The 19741-nt window shown below is 37.2% G+C and overlaps 1 protein-coding gene across 2 annotated transcripts in view; it reads right to left on the bottom strand.

The window, feature by feature from the left end:
- Positions 1-13101: 13101 nt before the first annotated feature.
- Positions 13102-19741, bottom strand: part of N4BP2 (NEDD4 binding protein 2) — an 81654-nt gene continuing 75014 nt past the window's right edge. Inside the window, exon 20 of one of the 2 annotated variants that reach the window (XM_029946955.1) lies at positions 13102-13188. The gene's annotated coding sequence lies outside the window, so the exon portion shown is untranslated. Of the gene's footprint in view, positions 13189-16901; positions 19705-19741 lie in introns of those variants that run through there. The other variant, XM_029946965.1, reaches the window with a different exon arrangement.

Consider the following 19741-nt stretch of genomic DNA (forward strand, 5'->3'; position numbering starts at 1 on the left):
ATACTTTTAATAACACAAGAAAAGAGGCATGGTTTATCTTCCATTGCAAAGTGCAGGATACAAAAACGTATATCAAGTGATTCCAACTATTTATATGTTAAATGTATATATGCAGCAAAAAGGTTAGACAGGAAGCAACCAAAATGCTAGCAGATTTTTGTTTTGAATGGGATTAATGCAGAATTTTAAAATTCTTTCTCTTTATAAACAGTGTTGTGTTTTCATTGTTTTTCTCACAAACATCATTGCATTTATAATCAGAAACAAACCGAGAAAGGTTTATAGGTAAGAACTTCAAATCTGTACCTTCTCTATCTTATAATCAGTTTTGCAGAAAGAAAAGAAATAAGAAAGTTGGGGAGGGAAAGAGAAAGTTCTAACTCAGAGAAAGGAAGTCTTGGTTTACCAGTACTGGTGATATTCAAAATATCTATTGAGAGTCTGGCCCAGGCTCCACGCAATGAGAACATAGGATGACTGTAGCTAACTGATTCACTCACACTGTTTTCTCACTGAATTTCAGCTCGTTTTCAGGCTCACTTTACAAGGGAAGGTGTTGGGGGGCAGCTGGGTGGCTCAGTCGATTAAGCATCTGACTTCAGCTCAGGTCATGATCTCACAGTCTATGAGTTCAAGCCCCGCGTCGGGCTCTGTGCTGACAGCTCAGAGCCTGGGCCTGCTTTGGATTCTGTGTCTCCCTCTCCCTCTGTCCCTCCCCTGCTCATATTCTGCTTCTCTCTCTCTCTCAAAAATAAATAAACATTAAAAGATTAAAAACAATAACAAGGAAAGGTGTTGGGAATATGCTGACCACGACTTTGAGGCTTTGAATACATGGTCTCCTTACACAGAACAGGTTTCCTTCCATTTCCGTCTGTCCCTCCCCTGCTTAGGTCTTTCCTCTTTCATGAAGCCTTTCCTTGCTGTCCCAGTCAAGATAAGCTTCCTCTGTTTCCTGATAGCCTTTTCCCGTAAGTACTCTAATGCAGCACTTACCAGTTCGCTGCCTCGTACTACAGCTATCATGTGTCCTATTGTCTTTCTTGCTATTCCACAAGTCCTTAAGGGCAGTTGCACTGTCTTAAATGGCTCATGACACATTAACTCAATCACTTAATGCGTAAGTTGATATAGCTATTGAACAGGAAATTTTCTCATTTGGTATCATCCGACCAAAAAGATACAACTGAAAAAAATATATATATATAGTTAACAATTTCCAGGGACACCTGGGTGGCTCAGTTGGTTAAGCGTCCTCCTTTGGCTCAGATCATGATATCGAGGTTTGTGAGTCTGAGCCCCACATCGGGCTCTGTGCTGACAGCTCAGAGCCTGAAGCCTGCTTTGGATTCTGTGTCTCCCTCTCTCTCTCTACCCCTCCCTCACTCTTGCTCTGTCTATCTCTCTCGAAAATAAACAAACATTGAAAAATAGTTTCCTATAGAGAAAAAAACAGATAAGGTCTGCTGAGCTCATGCTTGTATCCTTACCAGAGTTCTACCTAGTTAACTTTCTGTTTTATTTGTAACCTTTAAGTATATTACCACAGTGAACACTTACGTTAGTGTGGTGTGTTCAGTGAGTGAGTAGGCTAAATAAATAAATAAAAAGAATAATTTAAGTTTATGATTGAGGGTGGATTAAAGACTCTAAGAAATCTAGTTATTAAAATTTGATATGAAAAAGACACAGGAGTTCCCTTTAAACCTCAAATGTATCTGGTTAGTATTCTGAACCTCATCAGAAGTATGAACCAAATGAAAAATACTTAAGGCATTGACTACCAGCACACCCTTGACGAAGTTGTAAAGGTTGATGGGCTAATTTCTGACCTCTAGTGGTAAAGTCATAATGAAGTTCTCAAATATATTATACTCCATCCTGAATTACTGCTACCATTAGGGAGAGAATCCATCTATAAAAGATTAAAAGGAACACAGTCATCCACAATTTCAAAGGATCACTCACTAATTAATTAACATATATAATATTCATTAGTTATCTCATTAATTGTACCGTGTGTGTGTGTGTGTGTGTGTGTGTGTGTGTATATACACTGATTTTATTATTTAACAACAGTACATCATGGAATGCTCTCGAAGTTAACTGGTATAAATCTGTGGCAAATTGTACTTTCCAAAAACAGCCAAATCAAAATATCCTGTCCCCCATGCTGTTCCAGAACCTGGCCACTCTCCCACAAAAATGTGGAATCAAAAAAATAATAATTAAAATATGGAGTCTAGTTCCCTCCTCTTGAACTTTGGTGAGCCTGTGACTGTCTTCAGAAATAAAATGTGGCAGAAATGATATTGCGCGACTGCTAAGACTCGGTTAGAAAAGATGATATAGCTTCAACCTATTTCTATCTCTTTCCTCCCCTCCTTCTCCCCCTCTCCCTTCTTCTTACCTTTTCTCTCTACCGTCTCCTCCTCCTTCTTGCTCACTCCTCTCCCTCCTCCTCCCTCCCTCTCTGTTACCATGTTATGAGGCAGCCCAGGTCACACTGTGAGCCCACGTTCTAGTAGACAGCTCTCGGTAAGGTCTCAGCCAGCAAGCCAGACTGCCACACAGGGAAGTGAATGAGCCTTCAGATAATTCCAGATCTCTTCCATGAAGTCCACCTCTGCTTTCCACATGAGGCCTCAGACACCATGGAGAATGGACACACCATCTCCACGGTTTGTCTCTACTCTGCCTCCTCCAAATCCCTGACCCACAGTATCCATGAGCATAATAAAATTGTTTTACGTCAGTAAGTTTTGCAGGAACTTTGTTACAATAGATTACTGGAACAGAATTGCCTTGTCCTTTTTAGTGGCTGTATAGTGTTTTATAGAATGGCTATAATGCTGCTTGTTTGATCATTACCTTTGCAAGGGTATCCACTTTGCCTCCAGTTTTTACTACTACAAACATTACTGCAGTAACTATCCTTGAATACAAAGCTTGAGAATTGTAGAGTAGAATTTTTGATTTTGGATTTTGATTTTTACTAGGTTTTTTTTTCCCATCTGGTTCATAAGGGGTTTATTGGAGAGGGAGTCTTGATTTATTTATCTTTGCTACTATTTTCTACATTTCATTAATATAAGACTGGTTTTTTTTATTAATTTTCTCTTCTACTGTCTTTTATGGTTCTTTTTCTAATTTATTAAGATGAACATTGAGTTCTTATATTTTTAATCTTTGCTTACAGCTTTCATAGGTCTTATAGGTTTGGTTATGCTGGGTTTTCTTTTTTTTTTTTTTTTTTTGCTTTAACGAGTGCAGTTTCAATTTTAGTTTCTAATTTAATCAAGAAACTATTTAGGAGGGTAGTTTTAAGTTTCAAATAATCGGTTAAATTATCTTTTTAAAATTTATTTCTAATTTCATTAATTTTCTTCTAATTTCATCAGATGTGACCTGTAAAAGTCTCTACTTTAAAATTTTGTGTGTGTGTGTGTGTGTGTGTGTGTGTGTGTGTAAAAGTTTATGATCAGTTTTGTAAGCAGTCAATGGCCATTTGGAAATATATATTAATCTTTGTTTAAAGAATGTAAGATTGTTTATATATTTATTAAAGTTATATGTGTTGATTATATATGCCTTTGTATATTTCTTAATTTTTTGTCTACTAGATCTACTTCTGAACAGTATAATACAAATCCACTCTAATTTCATTTTTATGAAATTATCTTTAAATTACTAATATTTTTATTTATATATATTTATGTTGTTTGATGCATATCTTCATATGTTTATGTCCTTCATAGGAAATGTCCTTCTTCCTGTTCATTAAGAATTCCACCTGTCTGATGTTAATATTGCCTCTCCTAGTTTCATTTGCTTACATATGTGTGGTATTATTTTTCTAATTTCTATATTTTAGAATATTTCTTTAGTACGTTAAGTGTTCCCTATGGACAACATACAGCTAGGCTTGCTTTTAATCTAATATGACAATCTCTGTCTTTTGATAGAAAAACTGAGCTCATTTACATTTAATATAATCTCTGACATTCTTGATTTTATTCCTTCTTCCTTGCTTTTGCTATTGAACTATAGTAACTACACTATTGAACTATAAGTTTTCCTATTGCGTTTCATTTATATTTACTAGTATGATTAAGTTATAATTTATTGGGGCACCTGGGTGGTTCAGTCAGTTAAGTGTCTGACTTCAGCTCAGGTGATGATCTCGTGGTCCATGAGTTTGAGCCCCACATAGGACTGTGTGCTGACAGCTTAGAGTCTGGAGCCTGCTTCAGATTCTGTTTCTCCCTCTCTCTCTGTCCCTCCCCCACTTGCACCATCTCTCTCTTTAAAAAATAAAGATGAAAAATTTTTAATTAATTAAAAAAGTTATTATTTATTCTCATTCCCCCTTATTTCAAAATGATATCATACTTTCCTATTCTATTAGTAGTTATCTTCCTTTTTATTCTCTGAAAAGATACAATTTCCCCACCATTTTAGTCTATCTCTGGATACTTTCCCTCCACTTTAGTAAGATAATGCTTCTAAAATGCTTTCACATTCCATGCCCCTTCTCCCAAACCCACCTTTTGGGTTTTGGTGAGAAACTTTACAACTTTTGCTTCCAGGCTCTCATTAGTAAAGTCCCATTTCTCTTAAGAGTCTTTATTTAACACATATAAGAAATAGTCCCAGTCATTCCATTATTATCCATGTATATTACAAGGCTCAGTGTTCACTCAACACTTTTTCCTTTCTACTTCACCTTGTCTTTCTTGAGATCTCTATTCTCATTAACATGTTGTTAGTTACAGCCCTCGTTTCATAGTTTCCTTGGATGGGGGATGAGTGATATATTCTTGGAATCCTTACATTCCTGCTTTCCTTTCCCCTTGGCAGGTGAATGGTGCTAGGCTGGAAAGATACCTACCTCTGGGGTTACATTCCTTTTCTCTTAGTAGGGATGGACGTTTTTCCACAGTCTGATGCCAGTCTGATTCTTTTCTCTTTGTAAATAATTTCTTCTTTCTGTCTAGAAAGTTACAAGATTTTTCTCTTCAACACTGGGATTCTGGAATTCTGTCAGAACATGTTTAAGTGTGGGGTGCCTGGGTGCCTCAGTCAGTTAAGCATCCGACTTTGGCTCAGGTCATGATCTCACAGTTTGTGCTGACAGCTCGGATCCTGGAGCCTGCTTTGGATTCTGTGTCTCCCTCTCTCTCCCTCTCTGCCCCTCGCCATCTCACGCTCTGTCTCTCTTTCCTTCAAAAATAAACAAACATTTAAAAAAATTTTAAGAATATATTTAAGTGTGTGCCTTTGGCACTTTCAATGGCAAAAACAAGTCTTAATTGAGCTCAGGAAAATTTTCATCTATTAAATTTGGTTTTTCCCTTGTAATTCCCTATGGAACTCTTATTAGATCTCTGGATTTGTCCTCATTCTTCCACCAACTAAAGAAACCATTTAAGACTTTGAAAAGGTATATTAATGCCTTTCCTAGTAATACTGGATCATCACCAACATCAGCTTAACTATCTGATTATAACATCCGGTAAGAGAATGTAGCCTAAAGTGAAATATAATAATATGCATATCATTTGCACACTAGATAACCACTCTATCAAGCTTGGCTTTTGGTACTATATGTTAAAATGTGCATCTATTAATTATGCATATTTTAAAAAATATACACACAGGTTTGTTTTTTAATCTGTTCAGATAATGAAAGTAAAATCTCCCTCTACTACATCTGATTCCCCAGGCCCACCTCTAAGGTAACTTGTTCTTCATACTTTCTCACAAAACCTTTCAGAAATTCTTCATGTATAACAGGAACAAAAATTATTGCTGTGGAAGTATCCATAACTTCTTTTCATCCTCCTACCTACCAGCAAAAAAATTTTGACATTTGCACCCTGATCCCTTCCCACATCCTATATTCCCACCTCCCACTGCCTTATTATTAAAAGATGGGACAAATAGGTGTGGAGGACTTATAAATGAAGAAAGTTGAAGTAGGAGATTTATATCCAAAATGCAGGCCTACTCACTACAGGGGAGGAAAAAAAAAAAAAGAAATGTAAAGAATGGTAGAGGGGTGGTAGATGAGGCCTAGCACTGGCAAAGATTTCAGAGAGGATTTTGGTTAAAAGGGGAAACAGAGGCTTTTGGTGTCTCTAGCATATGAGAGGGTGGGAGACAGAAAGACTATGTGGAAATGCAGACTTAGAGGGGTGTTTGTGAAAGTTATGTTTTATATAATTTATGTTGTATAAAGTATAAGTGTTTCATATAAGTTTTTTTGAAGAAGACAAAGATTAGAATGACTTTCACCATCTTAGGAGCACGGTACCCTCTGAGGCTGTCATTTGAGGCCAAAGATCTATTCTGTTCATTTTATGTGTGGGTTTGTCTTCAAGTGTGTGTGTGTGTGTGTGTGTGTGTGTGTGTGTGTGTGTGTGTGTTTAGAAAGAGGTATATAGTATATAGGTAGATTTATCTACACATATCTTTTAAAAAAATTTCTTTTACTATTTTTTTAAGTAAGTGCTACATCCAATGTAGGGCTTAAACTCACGACCCTGAGATCAAGAGTCACATGCCCCACTGACTGAGCCGGCCAGGTGCCCCTACATATATCCTTTTTGAAAAACGCACCTTGCTTCTTTTCTCCCTTAAATATATAGACTGATTTATTTCTATCCTGCCTACTTCATAAAAGGATTTGATTAGCTTACAATAAAAATTTTTAACATGATTCCAAGGACAGGAACCAAAATGTAAAAGGGCCACAGGAGAAACTATATTCAGAAATTCTAGCTAATAGTTTCATTTCATGAATGTCAGAAAAAAATTAATGTTCCTTTAAAAATAGATTCGTAAGTAGCCACATTTTTGAAAGGAAGAAATTAACTCTACCTAAGAAAAGACTTAACAATGAAAAGAAAAACTTAGCCCAGATCCTAAAAAGACTGTGAAAGCTTCCTACTACATGACCCCATCCACTTCAGAATCTTAGCAAAGAGAGTCAGGCAAGTGCCATCAATTCTCAACTCTTTATACACAGATACTCAAACCAAGATAATCAAAAATAATGGATAACTTTTAAAGTATATTTAATTGGTTATTATATATCCACATGGATAAATACAGAAAGAAGTGACTTCAAACAAAACTATGAAGTCCTACTGCAAATTGTTTCAGAAAGACCTACGAAAGTGTCTTCTCCCATAATCCTCTCAGCTCCTCCTCATGACCCCATCCATTTCATCCCTTCAGTATGTGCACAACAGTAGATTAAAGCAGAATAATCCTTATAAATCTTTCCTCAAAGTGGAGCTGTGTTGAGTCAGGTCCTATCAGTGTGAAGGATGGGGACCATGCGAATAAAGAAAACATGTTTTAATCCATCCACTCTTTAGGCAGATGGCTTTCAATCTTCCCTTCCACTTCATTGCCTGTCACCTTCCTGTACAGTATGTACATAAAATAGATGATCCGGAAATCTGGTATCACTTCTATGACCTTCTCCACTCTGATAAGCATCATCTCCATGCTCAGCCACAAATCAAACCACGTTGGGAATAAATATCCACAGTCCCAATACCTTAAACTCTGGTATTCTCTTCCTTCCTACAACCTCCTTTCACCTTCCCTCTGCCCAACACTTCTGAATCTGTTTTTTTACCTCCACCATACCTTCACTTATTCATCTCCATTTCCTCAATCTATCAGCCCCTCCAGATTCCACCTGACTCCTTCCCCAGTCTGTGTGTCACAATCAACAATTTCAACTTTATACATACAGAACCCTAAATTCCTTCTCCCTTCCTTTCCACACTGACTCCCTGCCATACCTGTTTGACAACCACTAACCTTGTGTCACCCAACCAATGTCTCTGTTTCTCCTCCCTTCTGAAAACTGCTGGAGAAAAATCCCTTGATACAATAAATAAGTATCAGGTGTTTAGGATGTACAGCCCTCGATCCAAAACCTGGTTCTACTATTATTAGCTTGGGCAAGCTACATAATCTCTCTGAACATCTGTTTCCTTATCCACAAAAAGGGGTAGATCCATTAGGACACTTGCAGCTGTAACAGAAAATTCAATTAAACGTAGCTTACTGTCTCCTATAATAAGATGGTTAAAAATCAGTTCCACAAATCAAGAGACTTATAGATGCTGGTGAGGATGTGGAAACGGGCACCCTCCTACACTGTTGGCAGGAATGTAAACCAGTGCAGCTGCTCTGGAAAACAGTATGGAGGTTCCTCAAAATATTTTCAAAAAACTCCCCTATGACCCAGCAATAGCACTTTTAGGGATTTACCCAAAGGATACAGAAGTGCTGATGTATGCACATGTACCCCAATGTTCATAGCGGCACTTTCTACAATAGCCAAATCATGGAAAAAGCCTAAATGTCCATCACCTGATGAATGGATCAAGAAGATGTGGTAATATACACAATGGAGTACTACGTGGCAATGAGGAAGAATGAAATATGGCCATTTGTAGCAAAGTGGATGGACCTCGAGGGTGTCATGCTAAGCAAAATAAGTCAGGCGGAGAAGGACAGATACCATATGGTTGCACTCATAGGTCTAACAGGAGAAACCTAATAGAGGACCATAGGGAAAGGAAGGGGGAAAAAGAGTTAGGGAGAGCGAGGGACACAAATCATGAGAGACTATTGAATACTGAAAACGAACCGAGGGCTGAAGGGGGAGAGGGAAAGGCGGTGCTGGTCACGGAGCGGTGCACTTGTGGGGAGAAACACTGGGTGTTATATGGAAACCAATTTGACAATAAACTATTATTTTAAAATAAATCAGTTCCAGGGTTAATTCGGAGACTCAATGAGGTCATCAAGAACAAAGATTCTTTCCTCTTTATGCTTCACCATCCTTACCACATGGACTGGAGCCTTAGGTGTATTTCTTCATGTTACAATATTGGTGACTGTAATTCCAGGCATCACATATAGACACCAAGTCTTGCTGAAGAAGAATGTACTTCCTCCCATGTGCCTCCCTGTATTAGTGAAGAAAATCTTTCCTACAACCCTTCTAGAATTCTCCGTAGGTCCCTTTGCCTTGGTCATATATCCACCCTTTAGCTAATCATTGGCCAAGGGAAATGGGATTACTATGCCTTTTTGACCAAGCATAATTCACTTTCTGGGTCTAGAAAGGAGAAAAGCTTTCCTAAATACATTGCCCACTGGATACTTAAACAAACAAACAAAAAGCTGTAATAAGAAGAATGTGTGTTGTGTAGGCCAACCACCTCTGTCATTTGGGCAATAATACCTACTCCACAGGGTGGTTATAAAGATTATATTGGATACATTTGCAAAGAACCTAGTGGTGCCTGGCACACAGTAGACATGATGGTTTTTCAAGATGTCCACAAATTCTTTAATATTTTGTCTCTCAAAAAGTATGGCTAATTCCCCTACCCTTGAATGTATATTGTACTTAGTGACTGGCTTCTAATAGAATCTGGCAAAAATAGTGGTGTGAGATTTCCAACACTAGGTCATAAAAGGTTCCACAGTTTGTTTTGCTCTCCTGGGTTGCCCACTCTGGAGAAAGCTGCCATTGTATAAGGACACTCAAGCAGCCTAATGGAGAAGTCCACACAAGGAGAAGTTGAAGATAATCACCACCCAGCACCAGTTTATAAGCCATGTGAATGAGCCACCACCATGGAAGTGAGTTTCTCAGGCCCAGTCAAACCTTCAGCCGATGGATGCACCAAGCCACATCTTGGCTGCAACCTCCTGTGAGACTCCAGCCCAGAATGGTCCCAGCTAAGCCACTCCAAGAATCCCAGGAAACTGAGAATAATCATTTTTGTTGTTTAAAGCCACAAAGTTTTGCAATGATTTTTTCACACAGCAATAACCAATACAGATTTGGGTACCAAAAGAGGGTTCAGCTATAACAAAAATTGTTTAATGCAAGAGTAGCTTTGTAACTTGGCAGTGGACAGAACCTGGAAGAAGTGTGAGGAGACAGTGAAGACTTAAAGGGCCTTGAAGAGACTGCCAGGGAGGACAGTAAGGTTCATTACTATGAACTATGACAGACCAGGTAAAGTGTATCTTGGTTTTCTCCTTGATAGCATTGCTGAGAGGTAAAAAGCATCATTAAATGCACAGGCTTTGGAACCTGACTGCCTTGAATTGAATCCTGGTTCCATCACCTCTTATATATAATTGGGCGAGTTGCTTAACTTCTTTGTGCTTCAATTTTCCTTGATGGATTTTTATGAGGATTCCATAAGTTGCTGCATGTAAACTTTAAAAAGTGCAGGTTTCAGGGCGCCTGGGTGGCTCAGTTGGTTAAACTTGGACTTCTGCTCAGGTCATGATCTCACGGTTCGTGGGTTCGAGCCCTGTGTCGGTCTCTGTGCTGAATGCTGAGAGCCTGGAGCCTGCTTCGGATTCTGTGTCTCCCTCTCTCTCAGCCCCTCCCCTGCTCACACTGTCTCTCAAACAAACAAACAAACAAACAAACAAACAAAAACATTAAAAAAAAAGTGCAGGTTTCTGTGTCCCATGTCAGAGTTGATTATGGCTGAGGACCTGCAAAACAGGATTGGGGTAGAAGCCAAGGAACTTTTAGAGTGGCCAAAAAGGAATAAAATTTTTGTGATGGGTTATCCCACCAGGGTAGCATTTCTTAAGGTGTGGCCCACATGCATTAGAACCATTCCAGTACTACTGATAATTTGGGGCCCTATCTTCTGAGATTGATTTAGGAAGTCTAAAGCAGGGCAGAAACCTGTATTGTCACTGAGCCTTTTGTGAATGATTCTTATGTACATTAAAGCCATTACCCTGAGGAAAGGGAGTCCGAGTAAACAGCGGAAAGATTAATCTCTTTGAACCATACTGTTTTAGCTTTAAAATGAGGGCAAAATTTCCCATTCTTATCCACAACTTATCCATTTTTGTTTGAATATACAAATTGCACATTAAACAATAATGTGCATTATTTGCCATTGAGTAAAATTAACCCTCCTGAAAATAGGCTATGTTTACCCTAGACCTGTGGTAGCCCTGGCATACATCCACTTACCCTAGTTGACATACAAGGGTTTTGTGATAAGTGTATCGACCCATTTTATTTCTAGTGCCTGATTTGACAGGTACCATCAGTGTTGTAACTATGGACATTTGATAATTGATCCTCTGGCTCCGGTTTCTTCTAATGAGGCTTTTCATGCTATAGAGACTGGGAAGTCTAAAACTGCATTTCCTAGACTCCTTTGGCAGGTAAAAATCTGGATATAAAATAGTTTGTAAGTTGAAGACCATCTATCTACTGCTATGTCTCATTCTGATAAACAGTCAAGTTATGGTGAGGTCAGGGTTTTCAGCAAGTTTTCCAGTGTGTAGTCATCAGCTCTGAATATGAGGAGAGTAAGTGCTGGTACTCCTGCCACGGTCGTCTTTCAATTACAGCAGATGTGGGAGGTAGCAACTGCAGTGTTCTGGAAGTCATTCCCCGAGCCAAGTCTAGAATTCACTTCTCTAGCTCTTCTACCAACTTTTTAAAACGTTTTTACTAGGGCACCTGACTGGCTCAGTTGGTTAAGCGTCCAACTTTGGCTCAGGTCATGAACTCATAGGTCATGAGTTCAAGCCTCACATCAGGCTCTCCTGTTTCAGATCCTCTACCCACCTTTCTCCCTACCCCTACCCCCAACTCTCAAAAATAAACATTAAAAAATAATTAAAATACTTTTTATTACTGAATTTTGAATATATTTTACAAGTAGAGCCATAGACTATAATAAACTCCCAACTTCAACATTTACCTACTTAGGCCAATCTTCTAAGTAGCCTCACCTACTTCATCTTATTTTCAAGTAAGTCCTAAATATCGTATCATTTTATGTATTTCAACATCAAATCTCTTTTTCAAAAAGTAAAGACTAAAAAACATAATCACTAGTATAATAGAAAACATCTGGTCTCTGCCCCCAGTTCCTAGCACAGAGCTCCTGAAACCCTTGTAGTGACTTCCTAGGTGATAAAAACACTAGAAGCATCTCTTGTTCCAATACTGGCCTTTAACTCCATTCCTGACATAGGGCTCCTAAAACCCCTGTTTCTAAGTGATAAGAGCACTAGGAACATTTATTCTATCTACTAAGGTGACTCTGGGATAGGATCCCAGATGGGGGCTGGTCACCAGAAAAACCAGGCCACGATCAGAGGCTTGGAATTTTCAGTCCCAGCCCTCATCCTCAGAGACAGAAGAGGGCTAGAAATGGGAGTTAATAACTGATCATGCCAGATGAGAAAGCCTCCACAAAATTCCAATACTGTGGGGTTTGGAGAGCTTCCAGGTAGATGAACATTCAAACAAGGAGGGTGATGCACCCCAACTCCATGGGGACAGAAGCTCCTGCACTCAGGACCCTCTCAGACCTCACCCTACGGTATCTCTTCATCTAGCTGTTCATCTCTGAACATCTCTTACTCAACTAGTAAACAAAAGGAACTGTTAACCCTGAGTTCTGTGAGCCACTTTAGCAAATTTATCAAACTGTGAGGAAGTTCTGGGAACCCCCGATATATAGCCAAGTTGGACAGAAGTTGTGGGTAACCTACTGATCTACTACTTATGACTGGCATCTTAAGTGGAGGTGGGAGATAGTCTTCTGGGACTGAACCCTTAACTTGTGGAATCCAATGTCTTCTCTGGATAGATAGTGGAACTGTAGACACTTAGCTTGTGTCCTAGAGAACTGCTTGGTGTGAGGAAAAACTCCATTTGGTGACCAGAAGGAAGGTGTTTTGAGTGAATTATGAAGAGACACAGAAAAGAAACACACAGGAGCAAGGATTGGGTTTTTCCCTATACAAGAGAGAAGGTGGGGGGGGGGGGAAAGTGGGTTTTCCTAATACGACCACAATATTATTATCCAATAAATAGATAAATAAATAAATCTTTAATATAATTAAATGTCCAGTGTTCACATTGCCAATCGTCGTGTTATTGTCATAAAAAACATAACAGTTTTTGGCTGAATAAAGTCCACAAATTGGTTGATAAGCCTCTTCCGTCTTAATGTATAGGTTCCCTTTCCATCTGTGTTTTTTTTTTTCCTTTGTAATTTATTTGAAGAAACTGTGCTGTTAGAACATCCCACAGTCTGTACTTTGGTGGTTACATCCCATGGTGTTGACATATTCCTCTGTTCTCTGTAATTCATATAAATTGGTTGTTAGGTCTACAGGCTTGATCAGATGTAGGTTCAATTTGGTTTTGATTCCACTGATTTTTGAGTACCCATTCTATGTATTAGAAACCTTTCTGGGATAGTAGAAGCTACGAAAAAAAAAAAAAAACCAACCCAAAAAGCATAATCATGCATTCAGTCAGATAGACAAATACAAGGCATATCTCATTTCAGTGCATTTTGCTTCACTGCACTTCACAAATTGCTTTTACAAAATGGAGGTTTGTGGCAACTCCATGTGCCAGTTCTCCAACAGCATTTGGTTGTTGAGCATTGCTCATTTTGTATCTCTGTCACATTTTGGCTTTTCTCCTAATATATCAAGCTGTTTCATTATTATTATATTTGTTATGGTGATCTGTGATCAGTGATCTTTGATGTTATTATTCTAATTGTTTTGGGGTTGAGGACCACAAACTGTGCTTGGAAAATGTTATATGTGTTCTGACTGTCTCCAATGGCTGCTCCCCCCGCCCTCTCTCTCCTTGGGCCTCCCTATTCCGAGACACAATAATATCGAAATTAGGCCAATTAATAACCCTACAATGGTCTCTAAGTGTTCAAGTGAAAGAAGAGTCACACATCCCTCACCTTAAATTAAAAACTAAAAAAGGAGCAGCTGGGTGGCTCAGTCGGTTAAGTGTCCAACTTCAGCTTAGGTCACGATCTCAGTTTGCGGGATCAAGCTCCGTATGGGGCTCTGTGCTGACAGCTCAGAGCTTGGAGCCTGCTTCAGATTCTGTGTCTCCCCTTCTTTCTGCCCCTCCCCTGCTCATGCTCCATCTCTGTTTCTCAATAATAATGTCTCAAAAACAAAAACAAAACAAAACCCCCCACAAAAACTAACAATTATTAGATTTAGTGAGGAAGACTGTTGAAAGCCAAGACAGGCTAAAAGCTAGACTTCTTGTGCCAGTTAGCCACAGTGTGAATACAAAGGAAAAGTTCTTGAAGGAAATTAAAAGTGCTACTTTGGTGAATATATGAATAAGATAGTGGGACAGCCTTACTGCTGCTGATAATGGAGAGAGTTTTAGTGGTCTGGATAGAAGAGCAAACCAACCGCATAATTCTCTTAAGCCAAAGCCCAATCCAGAGCAAGGTCCTAACTCTCTCCAATCCTGTTAAGGCTGAGAGAGGTGAGGAAGCTGCAGAATAAAAGTATGACAGTAGAGAGAGGTTCATAAGGTTTAGGGAAAGAAGCCACCACCATAACACCGAAGCGCAAGGTGAAGCAGCATGTGCTGATGTTGGAGAAGTTGTAGCAAGTTATCCAGAAGATCCAGTTAAGATCAATAACAAAGGTGGCTACACGAAACAGAATTCTGAATAGACAAAACAGCCTTCTAACAGCAGATGCAGCCGACATCTTTAAGATGAGGCTCATTTACCATTCCAAAAACCCTAGAGCCCTTATCAATTATGCTAAATCTATTCTCCCTATGCTCTATACATAGAAAAAGCTATAACATGGCTTACTAACCAACTGCTCTGAAAATAAAAGATTCCTTTCAAAATATGACTACTCATCGACAATGTACCTTGTCACCCAAGAGTTCTGATGGAGACATACAAGATTACTGTTATTTTCATGTCTGCTAACACAACATCCATTCTGCAACCCATGGATCAAGGAGTCATTTTGACTTTCAAGTCTTATTATTTAAGAAATGTATTTCATAGGGCCATTCCTGCCATAGATAGTATTGCTCTGACAGATAGGAAAGCCTTCTGGGAATTCTCAATGCCATTAAAAATATTTCTGATTTATGAGTAGAGGTCAAAATATCAACATTAATAGGAGTCTGGGAGGTAATTCCAACCCTCATGGATGACATGGAGGAATTCAAGACTTCAGTGGAGGATGTAACTGCAGATGTGGTTGAAATAGAGAACAAGAGAACTAGAATTAGAAGTGGAATCTGAAGATGTGATTGAATTGCTGCAGTCCCATAAAACTTTCACAGATGAGAAACTGCTTCTTATAGATGAGCAAATGAAGTGGTTTCTTTAGATGGAACTCACTCCTGGTGAAGAAGCTGTAAAGACTGTTGAAATGACAACAAAAGATTTACACTATCAAAAAAAAAAAACCTCATTGATAAAGCAGTGGCAGAGTTTGAGAGGATGGACTCCAATTCTGAAAAATCAGCTGTCAGTAAAATGCTATCCAACAGGATCACATGCTACAAAAAAAATCATCACAAAAGCAAGAGTGAATCGATGTAGCAAACTTCATTTTTGTCTCATTTTCAGAAATTGCTACAACCACCCCAACCTTCAGCAACCACCACTCTGATCAGCCATATTGGTTAGTGGTATCATTTGAATACTTAGGTTAAAATACATATAATTGTAATTTCCTTTTTATTATTCCTAGCACAGAGTAATCATCAACAAAGATATGTTGACAGAATGCATCAAGAACTAATTTTCACATTATTTGCTTTCAATGATGAAAAATGTGGCAGAAACTGTTAATTCCCCTAATATGCACTCTCTTTCATTTAAGAGACTGCTCGCATTTTAGCTGAACATATAGTACACTGAAATAAAGATACTTTTCCAGCATCTCTTGCAGCTAGATGTGACCACATGACTAAGTTCCAGCCAATAAGATATAAGTGGAAGTGTTAAATGGCAACTTCCACACTTGATCTTAGCCAAAAGGTGGAGATGCGATGAAATGGCAACTTCCAAAAATCTTCTATTTAAAAAAAAATATCTCTTGGCACTTGCCCATTGTTCCTTTCTTCTTTGTCCTTCCTCCAAAAGAATGCAATTTTGATTATTAGAGCTGTAGCTACCAACCCTGGTTTAGGAAATGAAGGCCATAGCCTGGGTATGATGAGTGGTAAGCTAAAAATGAAAGGATCCTAGATCTCCAAAAAATTCATGGAAATGAGCACACCAATCAGACCTGGAGTATGTATTACATTAAGAGAGAAACTTTTATCATTGTCACTGGAAAACCCATTGACCAGCTTCCTTTGGATATAGGAAGAAGGCAGATTTATAAGTGGCAGTTTTTCACAGTCTTATACAGTACAGCCACATCTCTCTTACTTGGGGGTAATAGAATATTGTCTTTCTTTGTAATTATTCTTATCCATATGAAAAAAGTAGTTGCTCTATAGTAGGAGTTAGAGAACCTAGGTTGGATTTTTACCTCTGCCATTAACTAGCAAACGAGTCAACTTCTCTAGACCTCTGTAAGACAACTATGTAGTAAGATTCATGAGTCTTCAAATAGAACACACACAGAAGTGCTTCATAGTATAAATAACATGCACAGAGAGCTGATGAGAATTATAACAGCTTGTATCCCCAGTAACAAGTGCTCAATAAATATTTGTTAAATAAAAATTTTTAAGTCAATGCTAAATGAGTGAATCATTCTGCTTTGGAGTGAATAAAGTTCAAAGGTCTTTAACATTAATCAAAGTATTACTTGAATTCCTTAGAGCCACAATTCTTAATTTTGCCATCAAAAAGATAATTTATCTGGTTCAAAAGTGGACCCCTATTTGCTATAGCAAAGAATAAAAGTTGTGGTACAGAAATAAAATTTTTATGACCCTCTTCTTTCCCTTGAAATTACAAAGTACACATAAAGATATATATTTAATATTTAAACCACTAACCCTACCACATCAAATGAAGATTTCCTCACAGTGGACTGTGGCTAAAGTATTTTATTAAATTAAGTATGTAATCTGCAAACAGTTTCATAAGAAATTTTAAAAGCAAAGTTATAAAACATTTTCAATAAAAAAGTACAGAGTTAACAGCAAAATTACATCTTCTTTATAGTACAAATAAAAACATATCATTTCTGATATAATGTCTGAAAGTTTTATAATATATTCTCCAACTGATAGCTGCAATATTATATTTTAATGAGAAGTTTCACGGTTAATTCAATCACTTGTAAATAACAGGTTCATCATTTGGACCATAAAAGTCAACTGCTCAACTTTAAGGAAAATAATAAAATTATCATTCTATAATGTTAATGTATAAAAGGCTCTTAGGGGTGTGCATGTCTTCCAGCCTTGCTTCCCTACTAAATTCTATAAAGAGGCTTTAATAATACTGTAAACTTGAATTACATTTTAAAAATAAGCACCATTGACATACATTCTACATAAATTCACTTTACCTTTTCAACGACACTTTTTTTGGCCACACAAACATTTAAATTTGTTTTCTTTACCATGTAAATAAAAATAAACAATATATAACCACTACACAGGAAATTATCAAACTTCACCTCACTGCACAATGGAAAAGCACTTCGAAAAAGCACTTGGAAAAAACAGCACACATTATTTTTTTTTTATACATTTTGTCATTTTCTTACATTGAGAGCAGTTAAAACATTGTCAGAGCAATTTCCTGAGTCTTAAAGTTTCCGATGTCCAGCTCAGAAATAACCAATCTTGCTATTACATATGTCCTTTTTCTAAGCACACAAAACACTTTAATTTAGAAAGAAAAAGACTGAAATAAGGACTGGAAACAATGCAACAGAATTATTTAGCCATTCTTCTCAAAATACGTTGTAATAAACAAGACACTTTAAAGTAGAAGTCAGAATTTCTACTATGTACTATGCCCCATATTTAAAGGCCATAAAATTGCAAATAGTATGGAAACACTAATAAACTGGAAAAATCTCAACTTGAAAATACTATGAGTTACATGAATAGCCAATAAACCTAAAGATGCTTCCACATCTCATGCTGAAGTAAGAAGTGGATGAATTGAAAATACTGTTAAAGAATTTCCTGAAGTCCAACCCTTTTCCCCTGTGGTTTCCACATTAGTTCGCTTTTTTCTCCTGGCAGAAACACAGATGAGATACTACTAAAAAGACAGAACAGTGACTAAAATCTTCCAAACTACCAAAGTGTTGTACTTTTAAAATATTAATACATTTGGAAAGAGCCATTCTAATTAGTCCTGTATTAGCACAAATATACCAATACCTGAAGACGTTGATAATCCCCACACTATCCTTACTTACTTTTGACACAGAGTTTAGAAAAAAAGCAAGACAAAAATTTATTAAACCCTAAACTATGTTTACCTTTGGCATATAGGATTTAGGAATGGACAAAACAAGAAAGGAGGAACTATACAATTTTTCTTTCATAATAATATGTTGTTTAAACTATGTTAGTGAGGTGAGAGTCAGTTTAGAATTAAACAACTTCATAAAAACACATATGATGCTCAAAATTTGCCTATATACTTATGAATCATATGATGAAGAAATACCTTAGATTTACCAAAATAAAGCCTAACATTAAGGTTGATACAAGCAAAAAACAGAGCTTCTTTCATTTGGTTTCTGCCCACAAAACACCTCACCTCACCCCTTGTTCTTTTTGACTGCTCCCACATTAATCTTAATTACAATAATACTGAAATAAATCTAGCTGAAGTGCTCAAAAGCTGGGTGAGGAAATACAACAACATGGAAAATGAGTATGCAGCTGCACACACTCAAGTAACTCCAGGTGTCAGGACTATTACTCACATTTCTTAAGTCATATTAATTTATACATAGAAACATTTTACTTCAGTAACAGTTGTTGTTTTATAATAAGTTCTTCAAATGAACTGCTCTATTTTTTAATGTATACAACTCTTCTAGGCATTACAAAAAACATATGCTAAACTGGTGTCATTTTTCATTTTTTAAACAAATTATTACAACCATGAGAAAATATTTCAATACCACTCACTAATCATTTCTAAATAATAAATGCTTTTATTTTTGTGGAAATAAACTTAATGATATAGCTCTACTTTTAAAAGCATGCTTTCATGATATGCAAAAATGTGTTTTTAAGTTTTATTTTCATTAAAATGTCTGTTCTTTTGGGAAACCATTCTGTACTTCAGGATTCTTTCAGTAATAGCTCAACCCTATACAACCCTGATCCAAATGATTTTCAAGCTCATTAAACTGCAACACAAGTGTTTGTTAAATTACGTATGTTGGAAAAACTCTCCATATCCAAAGCCAAATTTATTTAAGCCATTGTTTCATGTTGGAAAATTACACTTTACCACATTAAACTTGTAGAAATGAAATTTACATTTTATAGCTGACATACAAACAGGACTTTTTAGCTCACACAAAATGAAGTCAATGAAGGTTTCCTTTTAGAAAGTTGGCTCTTTTTAAAAACAAAGGTAAAAAAACTTTGAAATTGCAAGGATTCCTTTAAAGATTATATCAAAAGTGTTTTCTCTATTTAATAGGATTTTGACCTTCTGCAGTTTAGAAATTATATGACTCAAATATAAAATATAGCTCCTTAGTACTGTCTTACATACCACTTACACAGACAGCTCTAGAAGCAGTTCTATACAACACTGATCTAACCATTTCTCTTTCTCTAAAAACTTCACTGCCTATGAAAGTTATAAAACTGCAATATAATCTCGGGCTTCAACTTTCTTCCTAGAAAATGCACACATACAAAACAAAGAAACAAAAG

Source organism: Suricata suricatta, chromosome 1 (assembly GCF_006229205.1).
Source record: "Suricata suricatta isolate VVHF042 chromosome 1, meerkat_22Aug2017_6uvM2_HiC, whole genome shotgun sequence".
Classification (NCBI taxonomy): domain Eukaryota; kingdom Metazoa; phylum Chordata; class Mammalia; order Carnivora; family Herpestidae; genus Suricata; species Suricata suricatta.